The sequence below is a fragment of the Oryctolagus cuniculus genome, chromosome 20 (assembly GCF_964237555.1).
Source record: "Oryctolagus cuniculus chromosome 20, mOryCun1.1, whole genome shotgun sequence".
In the NCBI taxonomy this organism is placed as follows: domain Eukaryota; kingdom Metazoa; phylum Chordata; class Mammalia; order Lagomorpha; family Leporidae; genus Oryctolagus; species Oryctolagus cuniculus.
The window spans coordinates 49,019,624-49,040,589 of NC_091451.1; the positions used below are offsets into that span (position 1 = coordinate 49,019,624).

The 20,966-nt window shown below is 45.6% G+C and overlaps 3 pseudogenes; all 3 read right to left on the bottom strand.

The window, feature by feature from the left end:
* Nucleotides 1-7,708: 7,708 nt before the first annotated feature.
* Nucleotides 7,709-8,309, bottom strand: LOC138847246 (immunoglobulin heavy variable 3-11-like; annotated as a pseudogene).
* Nucleotides 8,310-14,330: 6,021 nt separating this feature from the next.
* Nucleotides 14,331-15,871, bottom strand: LOC138847247 (immunoglobulin heavy variable 3-23-like; annotated as a pseudogene).
* Nucleotides 15,872-20,011: 4,140 nt separating this feature from the next.
* LOC138847248 (immunoglobulin heavy variable 3-11-like) lies at nt 20,012-20,756 on the bottom strand (annotated as a pseudogene).
* Nucleotides 20,757-20,966: the final 210 nt, after the last annotated feature.

A 20,966-nucleotide genomic window follows, 5' to 3' on the forward strand; every position in this document is an offset into this window, starting at 1 on the left:
ATGCTGGTTACATGAGATAAAAAGGATGAACTCACAGAGGCAGGATACAATGGTGAGACCAAAGTCTGAGTGAGGGAGGAGCAGAGGAGACGCTGTTCAAGGTCAGAGTTTCAGCCCGACAGGGTCCACACATTCAGTGATCTATTGCACAGGATGGTGACAGCAGTGAAGGGAATATTGTGTCTGTGGAATTCCAAAACAGGAGACAAATGCCATTCTACCATGGAAACAGGGTTTTCTGATGAGCTTGTCAATAAATCTGTGCTCTGGGCATTGTTTCTGGAGAACATGAATCGGCCATTCACGGAGTTTACATAGTATGTGCTACCACCATTATAACTATTAGCTGCGATCCACTCCAGCCCCTTCCCTGGAGCCTGGCGGACCCAGTCCATTGCATGGTTAGAGTGTGAATCCAGAGGCTTTGCAGGAGACTACTAACAGAAACAAACTGCCAACTACAGGGCTCACAGCACGTGCAACAAATAATGGAGAAAAATATACTCCACTACTACATGCCATTTATGAAAAATCACTGGTGCATTTATACACTGAGAACAAATTTGCAGAAAATGGAGAAAACATCACAGTGGTTTAGCATGTGAATCTTCTGCCTGTGATGCCTACATCCCATACTGCTGCCTGTTCTTATTCCAGCTGCACTTCCAATCATCTCTTGTTGATGCACCTGAGAAAGCAGACAAGCATGGTCCAAGCGATTGGGCCTCTGCACCCATGTGGGGACTGTGAAGAAACTCCTGGCTCTAGGTGTCAATGTCATTTGGGGGAGTAAACCAGCAGATGGGAGAATTTGTCTCTGGGTCTTTCCCTCTCTCTGTGTAACACTGACTTTCAAGAAGTAAATAAATCTTTTCTAAAAGATTGCATATGTAGTATCAACAAACTTTTAAAGTCCTGGAGGAAATTTATCAACAGGCTGAATGATGTCCACATAACAATATTATTGTTTTTCAATTTTGAATTTATTTTGTATTTTTTAAAATTTATTTTTAAGGAATAAAAATGTCATAGTACAACTTTAGGAATATAGATATTCTTCCCAGCATTTCTGCCCTCCCACTTACATTCCCACCACCTTTCTCATCCCTCTCCACTTGTCAGTTCAGTTTTCCAATAAGACTCACTTTAAGTTGGTACACAGATTCAAGATCAAGATCCATCATCAAGATTCACTTGAGTTGCTACACAGAAAACCAGCTCTGTACTATGTAAAGATTTAAACACACACACACACACACACACACACACACACATATCCAAGAACTGTTTGAGAACTGGTTTACAGTTAACTCTCATAATAGAACTCATTGAGGATGGAGGTCCTGCATGGGGAGTTAGTGCACAGTGAGACCAGTTGTTAATTTAACAATAAACACTCTTACGGATGATGTCAGTGACCACCTGAGACTCTTGACATGAGCTGCTTAGGCTATGGAGGCCTTTTGAGTCCACAAACTCTGATAGTATTTGGACAAGGCCATGAGCAAAGTGGAAGTTCTCTCCTCCCTTTAGAGAAAAGTACCTCCTTCTTTGAGGCCACTTCTACTGCCTGAGGTCTCAGTCACAGAGACCCTTTAGGCAGAACATTTTTGCCACAGTGTCTTGGATTTCATGCCTGAAATGTTCTCATGGGCTTTTCAGCCAGACCAGAAAGACTGAAGGGCTGATTATCAGGTCAGAGTGTTACTTAAAGCGATTATCATTCTATGAGTCTGCTGTGTAGACTTCTGCTCATGTTGGAACATGCTCTCCTTTTAAATTCTATCTCTTCTTATTACCAGGCACTTGATCCTATTTATATGATCACTTTAACACTTAATCTTACCTATGTGTTCACCTTACACTTAATGTGATCACTTTAATTAAGTTTCATGGGACTTGGAGTCCCACAACAAAATTTTAAATTGTGTGTTTAGAAGTAAGTCCATAGGAATGTATGCACTTTACAGTTAAAAAATTCTTCCTCCTGCTCTTACTCCCATTCCTATTTTTTACTGAGATCAATTTTCAATTGACTTTATGTGCATACGATGGACTGAATGTTATGTAAATTCTTCAACAAATAGGAAGAAAAATAAACAAACAAAAAACAAACAAAAAACTGTCCCTCGACAGTCAAGAGAAGGGCAGCTCAAGTCTTCCCTTCTCGAAGTGTCAATTTCACTTACCTAGGTTTCCTTTTGGGTGCTCTATTAGGTCTCACCTATCAGGAAGAACATGTGGTATTTGTCCCCGGGGTACTGGCCTTTTTCACAAAGTATGATCTTTTCCCGATTCATGCATTGTGTTGCGAATAACCGGATCTTATTGTTTTTACCACTGTGTAGTATTCCATAGTGTACACATCCCATAATTTCTTTATCCAGTTTTGGTTGATGAGCATTTAGGTTCAATCCATCTCTTAGCTATTGTGAATAGAGCTGCAATAAGCATGGAGGTACAGGTATCTCTTGTGTGTAGTGAATTCATTTCCCTTGGGTAAGTTCCCAGGAGGGGGATTCCTGGGTCATATAAGGTAGGACTATATTCAGATTTTTGAGATATCTCCATAGTGTCTTCCATAGTGGCTTTACCAGTTTGCATTCCCACCTACAGTGGATTCAGGCACCTTTCCCCACAACCTCGCCAGCATTTGATGTTTGTTGATTTCTGTATGAAGCCATTCTAGCTGGGGTGATGTGAAACCTCCTTGTGGTTTGATTTGCATTTCCCTGACAGCTAGTGATGCTGAACATTTTTTCATGTGTCTGTGTTGGCCATTTGGACTTCCTCTTTTGAAAAATGTGTAAGTCCTTGGCCCATCTCTTAACTGGGTTGTTTGTTTTGTTTTTGGAATTTCTTCATCTCTTTGTAAATTCTGGTTATTAATCCATATCCGTTGCATAGCTTGCAAATAATTTCGCACATGCTGTCAGATGCCTCTTCACTTGCCTGAGTGTTTCTTTTACCACACAGAGAATTCCCGATTTGATCTAATCCCATTTATTAATTTTGGCTTTGACTTCCTATGTCTCTGAGGTCTTTTCCAAGAACTCTTAACGTGTGCCAGTGTCTTGAGGGCTTCCCTAATGTTCTCTACTAATTGGATGGTGTGGGATCATAGGTGTTTATCTTTAATCCTTGTTGAGTGGATTTTTGTATAAGGTGTAAGATAGGGGTCTTAGCCGGCACCGTGGCTCACTAGGCCAATCCTCTGTCTTGCAGCGCCGACACACCGGGATCTATTCCCGGTCAGGGCGCCAGATTCTGTCCCGGTTGCCCCTCTTCCAGGCCAGCTTTCTGCTGTTTCCAGGGAGTACAGTGGAGGATGGCCCAAGTGCTTGGGCCCTGCACCCCATGGGAGACCAGGAGAAGCACCTGGCTCCTGCCATTGGATCAGCGCAGTGTGCTGGCCACAGCACGCCTGCCTAGGTGGCCATTGGAGGGTGAGCCAACGGCAAAGGAAGACCTTTCTCTCTGTCTCTCTCTCTCTCTCACTGTTCACTCTGCCTGTCAAAAAAATAAAAATAAAAATAAAAATAAAAATAAATAAAAAGTGAAAAGGAATCTGAAGATTACCTATACATTTTAATGACATAGTTGTGGTATGAAAAAATGATCTTGCTAAAATAGCCAAGCTACCATGTGATTCACAGATTCAATGCATTTCCTGTCAAACACCCTGTATTCTTCACAGGAAGAGGAATAAAATTCTGGAATTCACAAGAAAATGTCAGGGTAATGATGACTGAACAGTCTTGAGAAAAATAGCAACGCAGGGGCTTCATCCTAGCTGAGCTGAAATCAGACCTGGTGCTGGGATAACATAGACACCCACAGCCGTGGAGCACAACAGAAACGTAGAAATAAAAAAACACATTCTCAGAAAACTGATTGCATGCATGGTGCCACACACAGAATGGGGGATGGGTATTCTGTCATACATGGGGTTGGGGAAACTTAAATGCACTTGAAAATAATTCAATTATGTGGTCATCTCACACCAGATACAGAAACAGAGTGAGCTTGAAAAATACCTAAAAAGCAAGACCTGAGACTGTAAAGTTCTAGAAGAAAACACTGGACAAAAGCAAGCTGACATTGGTTTGGGCAATGACATTTTGATAATCTCCAAAGTACAGGCAACCAAGCAAAAATAGGCAAAAGATAATGGATCCAACTATAGAGCTCCTGTGTAACAAAGAGAGTGATTGAAGAACCAGGAGTCGCCTGCAGTTGGGCAGAAAGTATTTTCCGATCACACCCATGGGGGCCAATGTTGTGGCCCTGCAGGTTAAGCTGCCATACCTACTATGAATGCATCACACAGGAGCATGGGTTCAGATTCTGCTTGCTCCACTTCAAATTCAGCTCCCTACTAATGGACCTGGGTCAAAGATGACCCAAGTGTTTGTCCCCTTCAAGCCATGTGGGAAACCTAGAGAATGTTCCTGGGTCCTGGCTTCAGCCTCAGCCATTTCCAGCCTTTGCAGCCATTCAGGAAGGAAACCAGTGGATGGAAGATTCTCTCTTCATCTCTTTGGGTGTTTCTCACTTGCTATAAACTGCCTTTGAAATAAAAGATATTTAAAGTAAATGACAGATACTTACACATATGCTTAGGAGCCTAGATCCAAATGTTGAATGACATCTTACAACTGAATCACAAGGGAAGAAATCAATTGTTTAAATGTAGTGACTGATTGGCCGGCGATGCAGCTCACTAGGCTACTCCTCCACCTGCTGTTCCGGCATTCCGGGTTCTAGTCCCGGTCGGAGTGTCAGATTCTGTCCCGGTTGCTCCTCTTCCAGTCCAGCTCTCTACTGTAGCCTGGGAAGACAGTGTAGGATGGCCCAAGAGCTTGGGCCCTGCACCCGCATGAGAGACTGGGAGGAGGCGCCTGGCTCCTGGCTTCAGATTGGCACAGCACGCTGGCTGTAGCGGCCATTTGCGGGGTGAACCAATGGAGAGAAGACCTTTCTCTCTGTCTCTCTCTCTCTCACTGTCTAACTCTGCCTGTCTAAAAAAATGTAGTTACTGATAAGGTGGGTGACAGGACTGGCCTTGAAGGTATCACGTGGGATTCCTGCCTCCCGTTTCAGGATGCTTAGGTTTATGTCCAAATTTTGGGTCTATTTCAGACTCTTGCCAATGTGCACTCTGGGAGCAGTACGAGAAGCCTGAGTTAATCCCATGTGTGAGACCTGCTCTGAAATCATGCACCTGGCTGTGATCTGACCGAATCCAGCTTTTATGGGCATCTGGGAAGTTACCCAGGATTCAGTAGATCACTGTCTGTCAGTCTCTGTTGCTTTGTCTTTTTGGACAAATAAACACATAAAACACATAAAAGAGGTAAAAGTATATCTGTAATTTTTTGAAGAAAATATACAAAGGCAAACATATAAAAATGCTTTAAATCTGAGATCATCATGCATGTCCATCTTAGAAGAACAATGAGACAGCCCACCCCTCCTGGTAGACTAAGTATCATCAGACATACCAGAGCTGACAAGTCTTGTGCAGGAAGAGAGAGAAGAAAACCCTGGTACAAGGCTGGAGTCAGGTAAGTTAGTAAAGCTTCCATGGAAAACATCAAAAGCTGAGAAATACAATTATCACAGGATCCTCAAACACTGTTTCCTGGTAGAAGAAACATGAAATCCCAGGGAGGTGCCCAGGGGATCCACAGCCACTGTGGCAAACACCTCTGCAGTTCCATGTACAACTAATGCAGCATAATTCACGAGAGCTCACACATATAATCCAGTGAAATTTCCACTGAAGATGGAATGGATAATGGGACAAGTGGAAAGGGTTATACTTTAACAGGAAGTTTATACTGCAGTAAAGAGTAAGAAGGACAGAGCTTCAGGCCGGCAGGATCCACACGTTGAGGGATCTGCTGTACAGCATGGTGACAGCAGTTAAGGGAATATTGTATCTACAGAATTCCAAAACAGGAGACAGATGCCATTCTACATGAGACATGTGCGTGTGGGGAGCAACCGAGACTAGACTAAATTACTGGAACTGCTAAGACTAATTCTATGCATCTGATCTCCCACCATATGGAGCTGAGAGAGAATAAACAACTACCACACAGCTGCCTCACCAATTTGACTAACAAGCTGCAGAAGCTGATCCCGCTCCTGATTGGAGGAGAGCATCGTGCTCAGCGCGTGGGGAGAGAATGCCAGCAGAGTTGGGATTGGTGGAAGAGGACTATAAAGGAGGAGATAGAGACAACATGCAGGAGGAACATCTGAGCAACCCCTGAGAGAGCCAGCCGGCAGTGTGCTGCTCCTTCCCGGAAGCAGGGGGGAGCGGCAGCAAACCCAGGAAGGGCCGGGCAAAGACAACAGCGCAGGGTCCGGTGTCATTCCTCCGCAAGTGGGGGAGCGACAGTGCGTTTTGCGATGAGCATGTCAATAACTCTTACTTCATAATCCCACTCAATTTGATACATTCATTTTTCAACACATATCATTGTACCTCATATGTCTATATTCACTTATTATTTTCATCAAACAGTCATGACAGGAATGGGAAGAATGGCAAATAGTGAAAATTCTGTTCTCTAAAACTGAATCATCACCTACTGTCTTCCAGGGTGCATTGTCAGTACAAGTGTGGGAAATGTGTAAATGGGCTCTGTCCAGGACTCTGATATGCAGCCTGGGTGTCTCCCTCTCTAAAACTGATCTAAGACTGCAAATGGATTGATGACGCCAGTGAGCATAGACACGGAGTGAAGAGCAGGGACTCTGGACACATGGTCGCTGGGACTGGCTCTTCCTGCAGCTGTGATTCAGCCTCAGGACACTGGGCATCATGCTGGAGCCACAGACACAGCTCCCCGTGATGTGGACTCCAGCCCCAGAGTGCACAGCCACTGTGTGTCCCACTTTCTGCTCTGCTGAACCACAACAGGTGCAGGGGGTCCCACGACACTGGAGCAGAACCAGATCAGCTGGAAGTGCATACCCAATGCTTTCCATTCAGTTATGACCTTGACTGCTATTGTCCAGTGCATTTCCCTTCTGAGTTCAGGCAGGGAGCCCACAGGAGGGTCCCATGACCTAGAGGATGAGGAAGTCCCTGTAGGCTTCCCAGGTGCCTACAGAAGCTCAGTCTGAGACACAGCTGAGCTGCAAGTACATTCCTGAATGCTGTGATGTTCACACAGGGACCACAGACTGTTTCAGGATTAAAGGAAAAATGGAGATCGGGTATAAAGACTGTGGAACCTGTGGAACAGCCACCTTTTAAAATAAGATGGTTGGTTCATTTTAGCACACAGGCTACTCTGAGAGGAGCAGTTTGATGACATATATAATTGAGGTTAACAAATCAAGTCTCTGGCTCAGCTCTCTCTGAGTTTTAAGGGAAAACTAAAATTGTCCTAAAGTCGGCAGTGTTTGAGGGCACTGTCCTGAGTCAGACTTGAACACACTCACGAGGTCCTCAGAGAGTCCCACATCTCTGACCCTGGTCACCACTGTCATAGTTCACGAACCTGAATTTGTTCATATAGGAGTTCATCCTGTCACATCAAACTTCTCTATGTCAGTGAAGTCAGTGGCAGGGACAGAATCATAAAAGTAGCAGTCTTCCCTCATAAATGTAGGAGAGGAAACCACAATTCCCTGACAGGTAACCAGGGCTTAATTTCCCTCTGCACCTGTGCAGGACCATATTCTGAGCTTAATGCATCGTGTGCACTCCCTGGTGGAACCGTGCGTCCCTGCAGGGAAGTTTGTGTCCGGGCTCAGCCTGAGGGCCCCACACTGTGTCTCTGACACAGAAATACATGGCTGTGTCCTCGTCTGTCAGACTGTTCATTTGCAGAAACACCGTGTTCTGGGCGTTGTCGCTGGAGATGGTGAATCGGGTCTTCACGGAGTTCGCGTAGTTTGTGATACCAAACCAAGATAAATGTATGCGATCCACTCCAGCCCCTTCCCTGGAGCCTGGCGGACCCAGCTCATGCCATAGCTACTGAAGTAGATTCTAGAGGCTTTGCAGGAGAGTTTCAGGGATCCTCCAGCTGGACCAGATCCCCTCCGGACTCCTTCAGCTGCTCCTGACACTGGACACCTGCAAACACAGACGTCCTGGTCAGGAAGCTGTCACTCACACTCTCTGTGTCTCTCACTCACGTCCTCTCCCAGACTCAGTGCCCTGCGTTCCCCATCATTACCTTTGAGCACAGCGACCAGGAGAAGCCAGCGCAGCCCAGTCTCCATGGTGAGCGTCTGTGTTGAGTGCGATCACTGAGTGGACACCTGGGAGTCCTGGGGCTGGAGCTCCTGTGCCAGAGCTGCAGGGTGAGGGCTGGGCTGGTTTTCATGGGCAGAGGGAGGCCCTATTTGCATGTGCTGCCCCTGTATAGCAGGCATGGGGTTGTGCACTTCAGATAGGACAGGTTCCTGGCAGAGCACATTGTCCTCTGGTGTTTGGTAGCACAGGTAACGACACAGAACATATGATTCTTTCCATGATTCTGTACAGTTATGATTTCAGGACATCTTTGTTTTGATGCAGGTCATTGTGCCTAGTGACATCAGCCAGGGCATGAAGGATGGGTGCCTATTGTGTTTCTCATGTGTGGAAGCTCACATGCAGGATAAGAAGTTGGTGTTGTATGTTCCTTGATGTAAGCACTGGGTCCTGGTGGCCATGATGGAATGTTGTGAAAGGGGGAAAGTTCTAGCAGTAACAAACTGCCAACTGCAGGGCTCACAGCACATGCAAGAAATGATGGATAATAATATACTCAACCACTAAGTGCCATTTATGAAACATCGGTGCTGCATTTGTACACTGAGAATGAATGCACAGAAATGGAGAAAGCATCACTGTGGTGCAGCAGGTGAATCCACTGCCTATGATGCCTGCATCCCATAGTGCTGTGTGTTCCTGTTCCAGCTGCGGCACTTCCAATCGTCTCTTGCTGATACACCCGGGAGAGCAGAAAAGCATGGTCCTAGTATTTGGCCCCTGTACCCACGTGGGAGACCTCAAAGAAACTCCTGTCTCCTGGTGTCACTGTCATCTGGGGGATGAACCAGCAGATGGAAGAACTTGTCTCTGTGTCTTTCCCTCTCTCTGTGTAACACTGACTTTCAATAAATAATAAAACTTTTTCTTAAATATTCCATATGTAGTATCAACAAATCTTTTAAAATCTTGGAGAATATTTAGGAACATAACAATATTATTGTTTTTTAATTTATAATTTTTTAAAATTTATTTTTTAAGGAATACAAATTTCACACGTACAGCTTTAGGAATATAGTGATTCTTCCCAGCATTCCCACCCTCCCATCCACTCTTTCACCCCTCCTCCTCCTCCTCTCACCTTGCCATTCCCATTCTCCATTATGATTTATTTTCAATTAACTTTGTACACAGAAGACCAACTCTATACTATGTAAAGGTTTAAACACACACACACACACACACACACACACAAATACAAGAACTGTTTGAGAACTGGTTTTACAGTTAACTCTCATAATAGAACTCATTGAGGATGGAGGTCCTGCATGGGGAGTTAGTGCACAGTGAGACCTGTTGTTAATTTAACAATAAACACTCTTACATATGATGTCAGTGACCACCTGAGACTCTTGACATGAGCTGCTTAGGCTATGGAAGCCTTTTGAGTCCACAAACTGTCAGTATTTGGACAAGACCATAAGTAAAGTGGAAATTTTCTTTTCGCTTTAGAGAAAAGTACCTCCTTCTTTGAGGCCACTTCTTTCCCCTGGGTTCTCACAGAGATCCTTTAGGCAGAACATTTTTGCCACAGTGTCTTAGATTTCCATGCCTGAAATGCTATCACGGCTTTTCAGCCAGACTAGGTTGACTTAAGGGCTGATTCTGAGGTCAGAGTGTTACTTAAAGCGATTGTCATTCAATGAGTCTGCTGTGTGGACTTCTTCCCATGTTGGAACTTTCTCTCCTTTATAATTCTATTTATATTATTACCAGGCATTGATCCTATTTATATGATCACTTTCAATTTATCCTATCTAAATCTTCATGTTAACACTTAATATGATCACATTAACAATTATGATGACGTTTTTAGCACTAAGCTATTGGGACTTGGAGTCCCACTCTTGTTTTTAAACTGCACCCTCAGAAGTAAGTCTGTAGGAAAGTATGCAGAACTATACAGCTTTGCAATTACCAAATTCCTCCTCCCATGCTTATTTCCATCCTTATTTTTTACTGGGATCAATTTTCAATTGACTTTATGCACGTATGATTGACTCTATGTTAAGTAAAAGTTCAAAAAATAGTAGGAAGAAAAATAACCAAAAACAAAACCAAAAAAAAAAAAACCTGTTCCTCGACAGTTAAGACAAGGGCAGTTCTAGTTATCCATTCTTAAAGTATCTATTTCACTTCTCTAGATTTCCTTTTAGGTTCTCTGTTAGTTCTCACCTATCAGGAAGAACATGTGGTATTTGTCCCTTTGGGACTGGCTTATTTCACCAAGTATGAGCTTTTCTTGATTCATCCATTGTGTTGCAAATAACTGGATTTCATTGTTTTTACCACTGTGTATTATTCCAGGTATAAATATCCCATAATTTCTTTATCCAGTTTTTGGTTGATGGGCATTTAGGTTGATTCCATTTCTTAGTTATTTTGAATTGGTTGCAATAAACACGGAGGTACAGATAACTTACTTTGGGTAGTGAATTCATTTCCCCTGGGTAAATTCCCAGGAGTGGGGTTCATGGATCATATAGTAGGTCTATATTCAGAGTCTTGAGGTATCTCTATACTGTCTTCCATGGTGGCTTTACCAGTTTGCATTCCTACCAACAGTGGATTAGGGCACCTTTTTCCACACATCCTCATCAGCATTTGTTGCTTGTTGATTTCTGTATGAAGCTGTTCTGGCTGGGGTGAGGTGAAACCACATTGTAGTTTGGATTTGCATTTCCCTGACAGCTAGTTATCCTGAACATTTTTTCATGTGTCTGTTGGCCACTTGGACTTCCTCTTTTGAAAAATGTGTAAGTCCTTGGCCCATCTCTTAACTGGGTTATTTGTTATGTTGTTGTGGAGTTTCTTAATCACTTTGTAGATTCTGGTTATTAATCTATGTCAATTGCATAGCTTACAAATAATATCTCCCATTATGTAAGATGCCTCTTTACTTTCCTGAGGTGGTTTTTTTTTTTTTTTTTTTTTTTTTTTTTTTTTTTTTTTTTTGCTGTACAGAGACTTCTCAATTGGATGTAATCCTATTTATTAGTTTTGGTTTTGACTGCCTATGCCCCTGAGTTCTTTTCCAAGAACTCTTTGCCTATTCCAATGTCTTGCAGCATTTCCCAAATGTTCTCTAATAATTGGATATTGTAGGGTCATAGATTTACACCTTTATTCTATGTTGAGTGGATTTTGTGTAAGGTGTAAGATAGGGGTCTGAAAATCTGATAAGAATAAAATTCAAAGTAAAATACTGTAGGTATATCATATTTGACACAACTGTGAGTATATCAGTCTTAACTGTGTTATCAAATTTCATGGAAATACAGGAAATAAAACATTAAAATTTGCACTGTTTAAGATGCGTTCATCCACCAAAGGAGAGCCTGTGTCTCATGTGTGTCACTGGCTCCCAATACCACTTTCCTGATCCTGAAGCCCCAGGAATCAGAAGTTTATGGGAGGACATTTGGGCCCTGTCACTCTCGTGGATGTGCCGGATTGTTGTCCGGAAACTGGGTGAGGCTGGGAAGCAGAGCTGGCCAGAGTGACACTGGGGAAAGTGCAGTGCATGGGAGTTCCTCTCTCTCTTTTTCTTTGCCTCATATGGGAATAACTGAAAGTTAAAACTTGAGTTACTGAAGGGTCTCTCTAGAGGTCGTATTCCCCACATGCCGGCAGCAACCCTCATGGCCTTGTCCCCTCCCTAGAGCCCCTCTCAGTGGGATCACTGGGTGGTGAGATCCCTACATGCATGATGGGAGGCTCCGTGCATCAAGTATGGAGGGTAAGTTCCACCTAACATGCAGCCTTCAGCTGCTCAGTTGGAGAGACCACACACACACACACACCAAGCAGTGCTGGCTCTGCTCACGGCTCTGCAGGAACAGCATCCTCAGCCTCAATACCCCAGAACCTGCTCCTCTGTGTCCACTGAGGAAGAAAGTGATTCACCTGCAGGAGGAAACCATCATGACCAATGTCCTGGTGAAATCCTGTAGAAAATGTTCGTGAGCAGCGTCCACCCCAGACACTGTGCCAGCACTGATCCCCCAAGACACAGAAGTCTGCATCTTCAGGGGATGGGTCCACCCCCAAAGCTGAGGACTGGGGAGAAGAAGCATGACACGTGGGGAAGTGACAGTCGGGGACAGGGTCCAGCAGCAGAGGGAGAGGACCTGGTGGAGGAGTGGGCTCTGCTGTGCAGGAGGGTAAGGACAGGTGGAAGGGCCACACTGCTGGGACCCCAGTGCCTGCAGGAGAACACTGAGTCAGGAGGTCTTATCAGGTGTCCTTGCCCCCGGCAACCCCCACACTGACCACCACTGAGTAAAACTAGCACAGGTGCCTGGGAGCTGTGGAATGGTGTCGCCTCTGGGGAGTGCATCCAGTGACGATTCCCACCATGAGTAGATTCAATGTCAGGGCCTCATGGAGGAAGCTGAGGTCCCCAGTGCCCCTAACAGAACCACATGGAATGCTGGGAGCAGCCAGCTGGGGGTGGATGTGGTTTGTCCTCACAGCTTCAGTGCTGAGCATGGCCCCAATGTAACAGCACTGACAGGGGGTGAATGGTCTTGATGTTTACATAAAAACATTGAACAACCAGGATCTGACATCAGATGCAAAGTCCATTGTACAGCTACTAGAAGGAAACATAGGGCAAAATCTCCCTGATAGTAGTCTGGCCTTGATTTTTCTTTTAGATCCCCAAAGTTCATGCAATGTAAGAAAACATTTTCAGATGATGCTGCATAGACTGCAGAGCTTCTGCACTGTAAGTGGACCGATGAGAAGTGAGCAGCCTACACACAAGGGAAGTAACTATTTACATACCATATGTATGATGAATAGCCTGTATCCCAAAGAAATAAAAAGGAAATCTCTGTAAGCGCTGGATAAATAAAATGAGCTGTAAAAATAAAATGAACCGTCTGTATCAGCTGTTATAAATATAAATAAAAAATTGTCTGTGTGTTTAGAACTTGTCCCAAGTCTTCTGCAGTCTCAAATAACTATGATAGACAATTAGCTTCTTCATCCTGAATGACAGGTTCTGTGCCATCAGGCCTACAATTGGTGTAGAAGAAAACCTCTCTGATCTGCTTGTGGCTGAGGTGTGTGTTTTAGGTGAGCTCCCAAGATGACCACAGGAGAAGTGGGGGGAGCTCTGCAAGTGAGGCCTAGTGGGATTTGTTCATTTCTGGGGAATCTTCTATGGAGGAGATCACAGTAGATCTGGGTCCCCAGCTTCAGCACAGAGCACAGTGCTGTTAGAGTCAGCCCTGGTCTCGTCTGACGTCCTGTGTGGGATGGGGTCCCTCCCATCCCTGTTCACAATATTAGGATGGCTGATGACTGCATGATGTTCACAATATTAGGAAGCCTGATGGCACAACATTCTCACTGTCTGATCCTGGACTTGCACCCTTATAGCTGTGAGCTCAATAAACCTTTTTGCTCCATACACCTCCTTTCCGGGGTACTCCATTATGGAATCAACAGGTGGAATAAAACAATCGAAGAGCCACACACTAGCCAATGCTCTGTTCCTACCTGAAAGAGAGACTCAGCTGTGTTTACAGAATTAGACAGAGCCACTCAGAAATCGTCATCTCTATATCAGCTGAGGGAATTGCTTAGGTTCTGTAAGAATCCTACATGAGAGAACAATTGCAATTTTGCAGGAAACATTTTGCAAACACATGGGGTTGATGCTGTTATTCTGGTGAATGACAGAAAATTTGTTTATTCCTGGTGATTATGAAGCTGAGAGAAAGCAAGGACTGATTTTTCTCTTTTGTATTCTTTTAAAGACTTGGTTATTTATTTGAAAGGCAGAAATACAGAGTGGCAGATGCAGAGAGAGAGAAAGTGGTCTTCCATCTGCTGCTTCTATACACAGCTGGGCACCAGGGCAGGGATGGGCCAATCGGAATCCCGGAGCCAGGAGGTTCTTCAGGTTCTCCCATGAGGGAGCAGGGGCACAGGAACTTGGGCCACCTTCTGCTGTTTCCAAGGCCAGAGCAAAGCCCAGGATTGGGTGTCATCCAGGATTTGAAACAGCACACATATTGGAAGATGGAAACGAGGACTATTTTGTGTTGGAGGAAGGAGTTGGAGTCTCTGGACAAACAGTCTCTGGGGCAGGCACCTCAGGCAGCAGGGATGCAGCTCCAGGGTTGGAATATCCTGCTGGACTCGCAAGGACACAGTCCAGAACCACCTGGACTCTAGTGCAGACTTCACTGGGCTGTCCCACCTGCTGATCTCCCTGAGATGGAGACAAGGCCAGCAGAGTGTGGGGAACAAGACCTCTCCACACCCAGTGTTTTCCATGAGTCTGACCCCTTGCACTACCAACGGCCACCTCTGCTTGCAAATGAGAGCAGGTCCGGGGATCCCAGGAGAGGTGAGTGAGGAAGAGCAAGCAGGATTTCTAGGAGCCACAGCCTGAGCCACCCCTGAGCTGCAGGTTAATCCCTGACCTGGGGTTTGGATCATGTGGACCTCAACCTGTGAGTTCAGGGTGAGGAAGTGAAAAGGAGACGAGGGCACAGCTGCAGAGAATGGACACGGGAGCCCCAGGGAACAGGACCACGGGGTCAGCTCTGCCTCTCAGGGGCCCAGCTGTGCAGGGGGGGAGGCCATGGATGTGAAACACTGAAGCATCCATAGCCCCTGACCAGCTCTACACTGCCCCTGGGCTCTCAGCAGGGTCCCAGATGACGTCATCAGAGAATGCCACGGGGCACACTCCAGAGACTCAGACCCACAAAAGCCTCCCCGTGTGCCCAGAGCTTACTCAGGTCTCAGATGCTGGGGACCCCAGAGATGTCAATCATTCCTTCAAAACGACTCCATTTTCTTCATGTGACGTCTTACCATGATACCAAAACTTCTACTCGGTGATCGGTGTTAGGGACAGAATCATCCATCAAGAATTGGAACGTAGGAAACGGTTACAGCAAACCCAAATTTCCTGAAGGAATCAGCGATTCACCTCCCACTGCATCTGGGCGCGGGTTGAATCTGCTCAGTGTGTGTTGTGCGCCCCCTGGTGGAGACACGCGCCCCTGCAGGGAGGTTTGTGTCTGGGCTCAGCCTGAGGGTCCCTCACTGTGTCTTTGGCACAGAAATAGGTGGCCGTGTCCGCGGCTGTCAGACTGTTCATTTTCAGATCCACCGTGTTCTGGGCGTTGTGGCTGGAGATGGTGAATCTGTCATTCACCGAGCTCACGTAGTCTGTGCTACCATAATCAGGATAAATGCATCCGATGCACTCCGGGCCCTTCCCTGAGCATGGTGGACCCAGCAAATCCAGTAGCTACTGAAGGTGAATCCAGAGGCTTTCCAGATGAGTTTCAGGGATTCCCGAGGCTGGACTAGGCCTCCCCCGGACTCCTCTAGCTGCTGACACTGGACACCTGCAAACACAGACGTCCTGGTCAGGAAGCTGTCACTCACACTCTCTGTGTCTCTCACTCACGTCCTCTCCCAGACTCAGTGCCCCGCATTCCCCATCATTACCTTTGAGCACAGCAACCAGGAGAAGCCAGCGCAGCCCAGTCTCCATGGTGAGCGTCTGTGTTGAGTGCGATCACTGAGTGGACACCTGGGAGTGCTGGGGCTGGAGCTCCAGTGCCAGAGATGCAGGGTGAGGCCTGTGCTGGTTTTCATGGGCAGAGGGAGGCCCTGTTTTCGTGTGCTGCCGCTAGATAGCAGGCATGGGGTCAGATGCCTCAGACAGGACAGTGCCCAGGGCAGATGTGGTGTCCTGTCGTGTAGGTTGATGGCTATGATAGGATTCAGATCATATAAATCTTTAGGTTATCATTGTTGTTTAAACAATTGAAGGCAATGACCTTGTTTCATTTTAATATGTGTGTATCCTTAATAATCCAGTGTTAGCATGTCCTTCATTTTTAAAATAACCATTGGTTCATTTTTAACTATTTGAATAACATTGGAATAGTGACAGTGAGAGAAGGGGTGAGGGAAAGAGAAATGTAGAGATGGACAGAAAAGGTGACAAAGGGAGATTTCCACCTTTGATTGACAGCCCCAAACATCCCAAGTGCCTACAACACCGAGCACTTAGCCTTTCTAAAACCTGGAGCCCAAAACTGCAACTTTGTTTCCCATGTCAGTGGTAGGGGCTCATTCTCTTGTAGTGTCATCTACAGTTTTCCAAAATGCATTATCAGAGAAAGTGTGGGAAGTCGTGTGGCTGAATGATTCATTCTGATGGGAACACGGGTGTCCCAAGTGGGGACTTTGCCAATTTTGTCCTAATGCCTGCCTCCCACTTTTAAACAGATAAAAGACTGCAAGTGGATTCTTTTTAGGTTAACTATGTTTTGTTTCCTTATTCATCCATTGACTTATTTAACACTCGTCATGAACACAGAACACTGTGCTTGCTAGTGGGGTTTGTGTGCTATTGGAATCTGTGTGTTGTAGAAATGGGCACAGATCAACTCATTGTCATTCACATTTCCACCTCCTTTCCTACACTCTGAGTTGGAGGGGCCTGGAGGCCTCAGTTCTCATTATTCATGGAATCTGTCGTGGGTTGTGGTGAACTGAGTCAGCCCACTGTGGTGTGGGCAGAATTATTCCTTCCTGTGATTGCTTTGTGCCCTGGTATCAGCTGCCCTGTGTTCCCCCTCTTCCCTGTGTCTAGTAACCATGACTCTGAGTTCAGCTCAAGCACTGGATAGAAGTCACTGTGTCACAATTCACCCGCAGTCCTGGGTTCAGGTAATGCAGCTTTGTTCAGAATAGTTCAGTCTACAATAAAGTGAAATGTGCCTAAAACAGTGAATGCAGTCTGTTACATTTGACATGGAATATTATTCAGTGTTAAGAAGGAGATTGTTCGGTCATTAGGAAATCATTGGTCAGTCTGGAACATTATATGCTAACAGAAATAATGCAGGTAGATGTGGACACATAGTATGTGACATTAGTTATACATGCAGTCCACAAGCGTGAACTCACAGAGGCAGGAAGTGCAATGGTGATCACTGTCTACCATGACCCAAGTGTTTGTCCCCTTCCAGCCCTGTGGGAAACTGGGGGAAGTTCCAGGCTCCTGGCTTCAGTCTCAGGCATCCCAGCCTTTGCAGCTATTCACGAAGTGAACCAGTGAATGGAAACTTCACTCTCCATCTGTTGATAGCTTTATCTCTTGCTATAACACTGCTTTCAAATAAAATAAATACTTAAAATAAATGAAAGATTAATTTTACATATGGTTAGGAGCCTATTTCCAAATGTTGAGTGAACTCAAGCCACTGATCCCAAGGGAAGCAATCAATTCCTTAAATGCAGTGATGATAAGGTGGTGACAGGAGCAGCACTGGAGTGAACCTGAGGGATTCCTGCCTCCCGTGTCAGGATGCTGAGTGCTGTGTCCTAGTTTGGTTCCAGTGTCAGATTCCTCCCTAAGCCCTTCTTGGAGGCAGTAGGTGAAGTTCCAAGAACTGCCGTGTGAACACCTGGACAGAATTCCAAGCACCTGCCTTTACCCAACCTAGCTGAAGCTTTTGTAGCCATATAGGAATTGACCAGGAATTAGAAGATCACTGTCAGTCTCAGTCTCTTTGCCTTTTTGAAAAAATATGTAAATACAAATATCAAAATAAGTGAAATAGTATCTTTAACTTTTTAAAAAAAGATATAAAGGCAACATATAAAATGATATATTGGGCCCATCATGCATGTCTGTAATAGATGCACAATGAGACATCCCATCCTTCCTGTTAGAATGAGTATTATCCTACAATCCAGAGCTGACAATCCATGTGGAGGAAGCTAGAGACGATAACTCTGGTACAAGATCGAAGTCAGGTAAACAAGTAAATCTATTATGGAAAATCATCAAAAACTAAGAAATAGAATTTTCACAAGATCTTCAAACACCATTTCTGGGTAGAAGGAATATGAAATCCCAGGGAGGTGTCCGGGGAACCGCAATCAATGTGGCAAACACCTCTGCTCTTCCATGTTCAACTAATGCAGCAGCATTCACAAGAGTTCACACATACAATCCAGTGAAATATTCATGAAGAAAGAATCAACAATGGAACAAATGGACAAAATTATATTTAACAGGAAGTTTATATGGCAGTAAAGATGAGGAAATTCTGTATTTTGGACAACTCGGATGATCCTGGAGAATAATGTCCAAGGATAATGTGTCAGGGTAAGTACACTCTGTAACCATGCAGAACAAGAAGACAAATACGTGATGCTGGATACCTGGGATAAAAGGATGAAGTCACAGAGGCAGGAAGTATGATGGTGAAGACCAACGTCTGAGCAAGGGAGGAGCAGAGGAGATGCTGGAGCAAGGTCAGAGTTCCAGTCCAACAGGATCCACACACTGAGGATCTACTGTACAGCATGGTCACAGCAGTGAAGGGAATATTGTGTCTACAGAATTCCAAAACAGGAGACAACTGACATTCTACCATGGAAACATGGTTTTCTGATGAGCATGTCAATAAGTCTGACTTCATAACTCCACTCAATTTGATACATTTATTTATCAACACATATCATTGTACCTCATATGTCTATGTTTTGGTATTATATATCAAACACTTATGTAAAGGAAATGATTAAATGATCAAAAATGGAGATTCAACACTCTGAATACTGGTGTAGTGCTTTCCAGTATTTTCCAATATTTTATGGAGATGATAAATAAATTCCAGTGGACTGAAGCTTGGCAGCTGGAACCCAGGAGCATGGAACTGCATCAGTGTTCCCACCTTGGTGATGGGGCCTCATAACACATCCATCATCTACTGACTTCCAGGGTGCACTGTCAGTTACTAGTCTGGGAAAGTGTGCAAATGGGCTGTGTCCATCACTCTGATATGCAGCCTGGGTGTCTCCCTCTCTAATACTGATGGAAGTCTCCAAATGCATTGATGAGCCCAGTCAGCATAGACATGGAGTGAAGAGCAGGGACTCTGGACACATGGTCTCCGAGACTTGCTCTTCCTGAAGCTGTGATTCAGCCTCAGGACACTGGTCATCATGCTGGAGCCACAGACACAGCTCCCCGTGATGTGGACTCCAGCCCCAGAGTGCACAGCCACTGTGTGTCCCACTTTTTGCTCTCCCTCAACCACAGCAGGTGCAGGGAGTCCCACAACACTTGACAGAATCAGATCAACTAGAAGTGCACACCCAACACTTTCCATTCAGTTATGACCTTGACTGCTGATGTCCAGTGCATTTCCCCTCTGAGTTCATGCAGGGAGCACCCCAGGCGTGTCCCAGGACCTAGAGGATGAGGAAGTCCCTGTAGGCTTCCCAGGTGCCTGCAGAAGCTCAGCCTGAGACACAGCTGAGCTGCAAGTACATTCCTGAGTTCTGTGACGTTCACACAAGGACCACAGACTCACAGACTGTTCCAGGATTAAAGGTGCCCACATTCTGTGGAAAGTGAGTGTGGATCACCCACAGTTTAAAATAAAATGTCAGTTCAGTTCTGCACACAGGCTACTTTGACAGGAAGAGAGGGAAATAGTTGAGGTTTAACAGACCAGAGACCCTGGCTCAGCTGTCTCCAGGATATAAAGGGAAAAGTAAAATTGTCCTAGAGTCAGCAGTGCCCTGAGGACACCAGCACGAGTTAGACTGGAAAAGACTCACGAGGTCCTCACAGATCCCCATGATATCTGATCGCAGTGAGGACAGTTGTCAGTCATGAACCCGAAATTGTCACGTAGGACTTCTTCCTTCTATTCAAAGTTTCTATCCGTCAGTGAAGTCAGTGGCGGGGACAGAATCGTAAGAGTAGAACCATTTCTTCAAATGCGTTAGAGGAGAGGAAACCCCAATTGCCTAACAGGAAACCAGGGCTTATTGTCCCTCTGCACCTACACATGACCAGAATATATATTCAGTGCATCTTGTGTGCCTCCTGGTGGAGCCGTGCGGCCCTGCAGGGAGATTTGTTTCTGGACTCAGCCTGAGGGCCCCTCACTGTGTCTCTGGCACAGAAATAGGTGGCCATGTCCACGGCTTTCAGACTGTTCATTTCAAGATCCACCATGTTCTGGGCGTTGTGGCTGGAGATGGTGAATCGGCCATTCACCCAGCTCGCGTAGTCTGTGCTACCTTTACCAGCATAAATGATTCCGATCCACTCCAGCCCCTTCCCTGGAGCCTGGTGGACCCAGCTCATGTAGTAGGTACTGAAGTCGAATCCAGAGGCTTTGCAGGAGAGTTTCAGGGATTCCCCCAGGCTGGACCAGGCCTCCCCCGGACTCCTCCAGCTGCTTCTGGCACTGGACACCTGCAAACACAGACGTCCTGGTCAGGAAGCTGTCACTCACACTCTCTGTGTCTCTCACTCACATCCTCTCCCAGACTCAGTGCCCTGCGTTCCCCATCATTACCTTTGAGCACAGCGACCAGGGGAACCCAGTGCAGCCCAGTCTCCATGGTGAGCGTCTGTGTTGAGTGTGATCACTGAGTGGACACCTGGGAGTCCTGGGGCTGGAGCTCCTGTGCCAGATCTGCAGGGTGAGGGCTGGGCTGGTTTTCATGGGCAGAGGGAGGCCCTATTTGCATGTGCTGCCCCTGTATAGCAGGCATGGGGTTGTGCACTTCAGATAGGACAGGTTCCTGGCAGAGCACAGTGTCCTCTGGTGTTTAGTAGCACAGGTAACGACACAGAACATATGATTCTTTCCATGATTCTGTA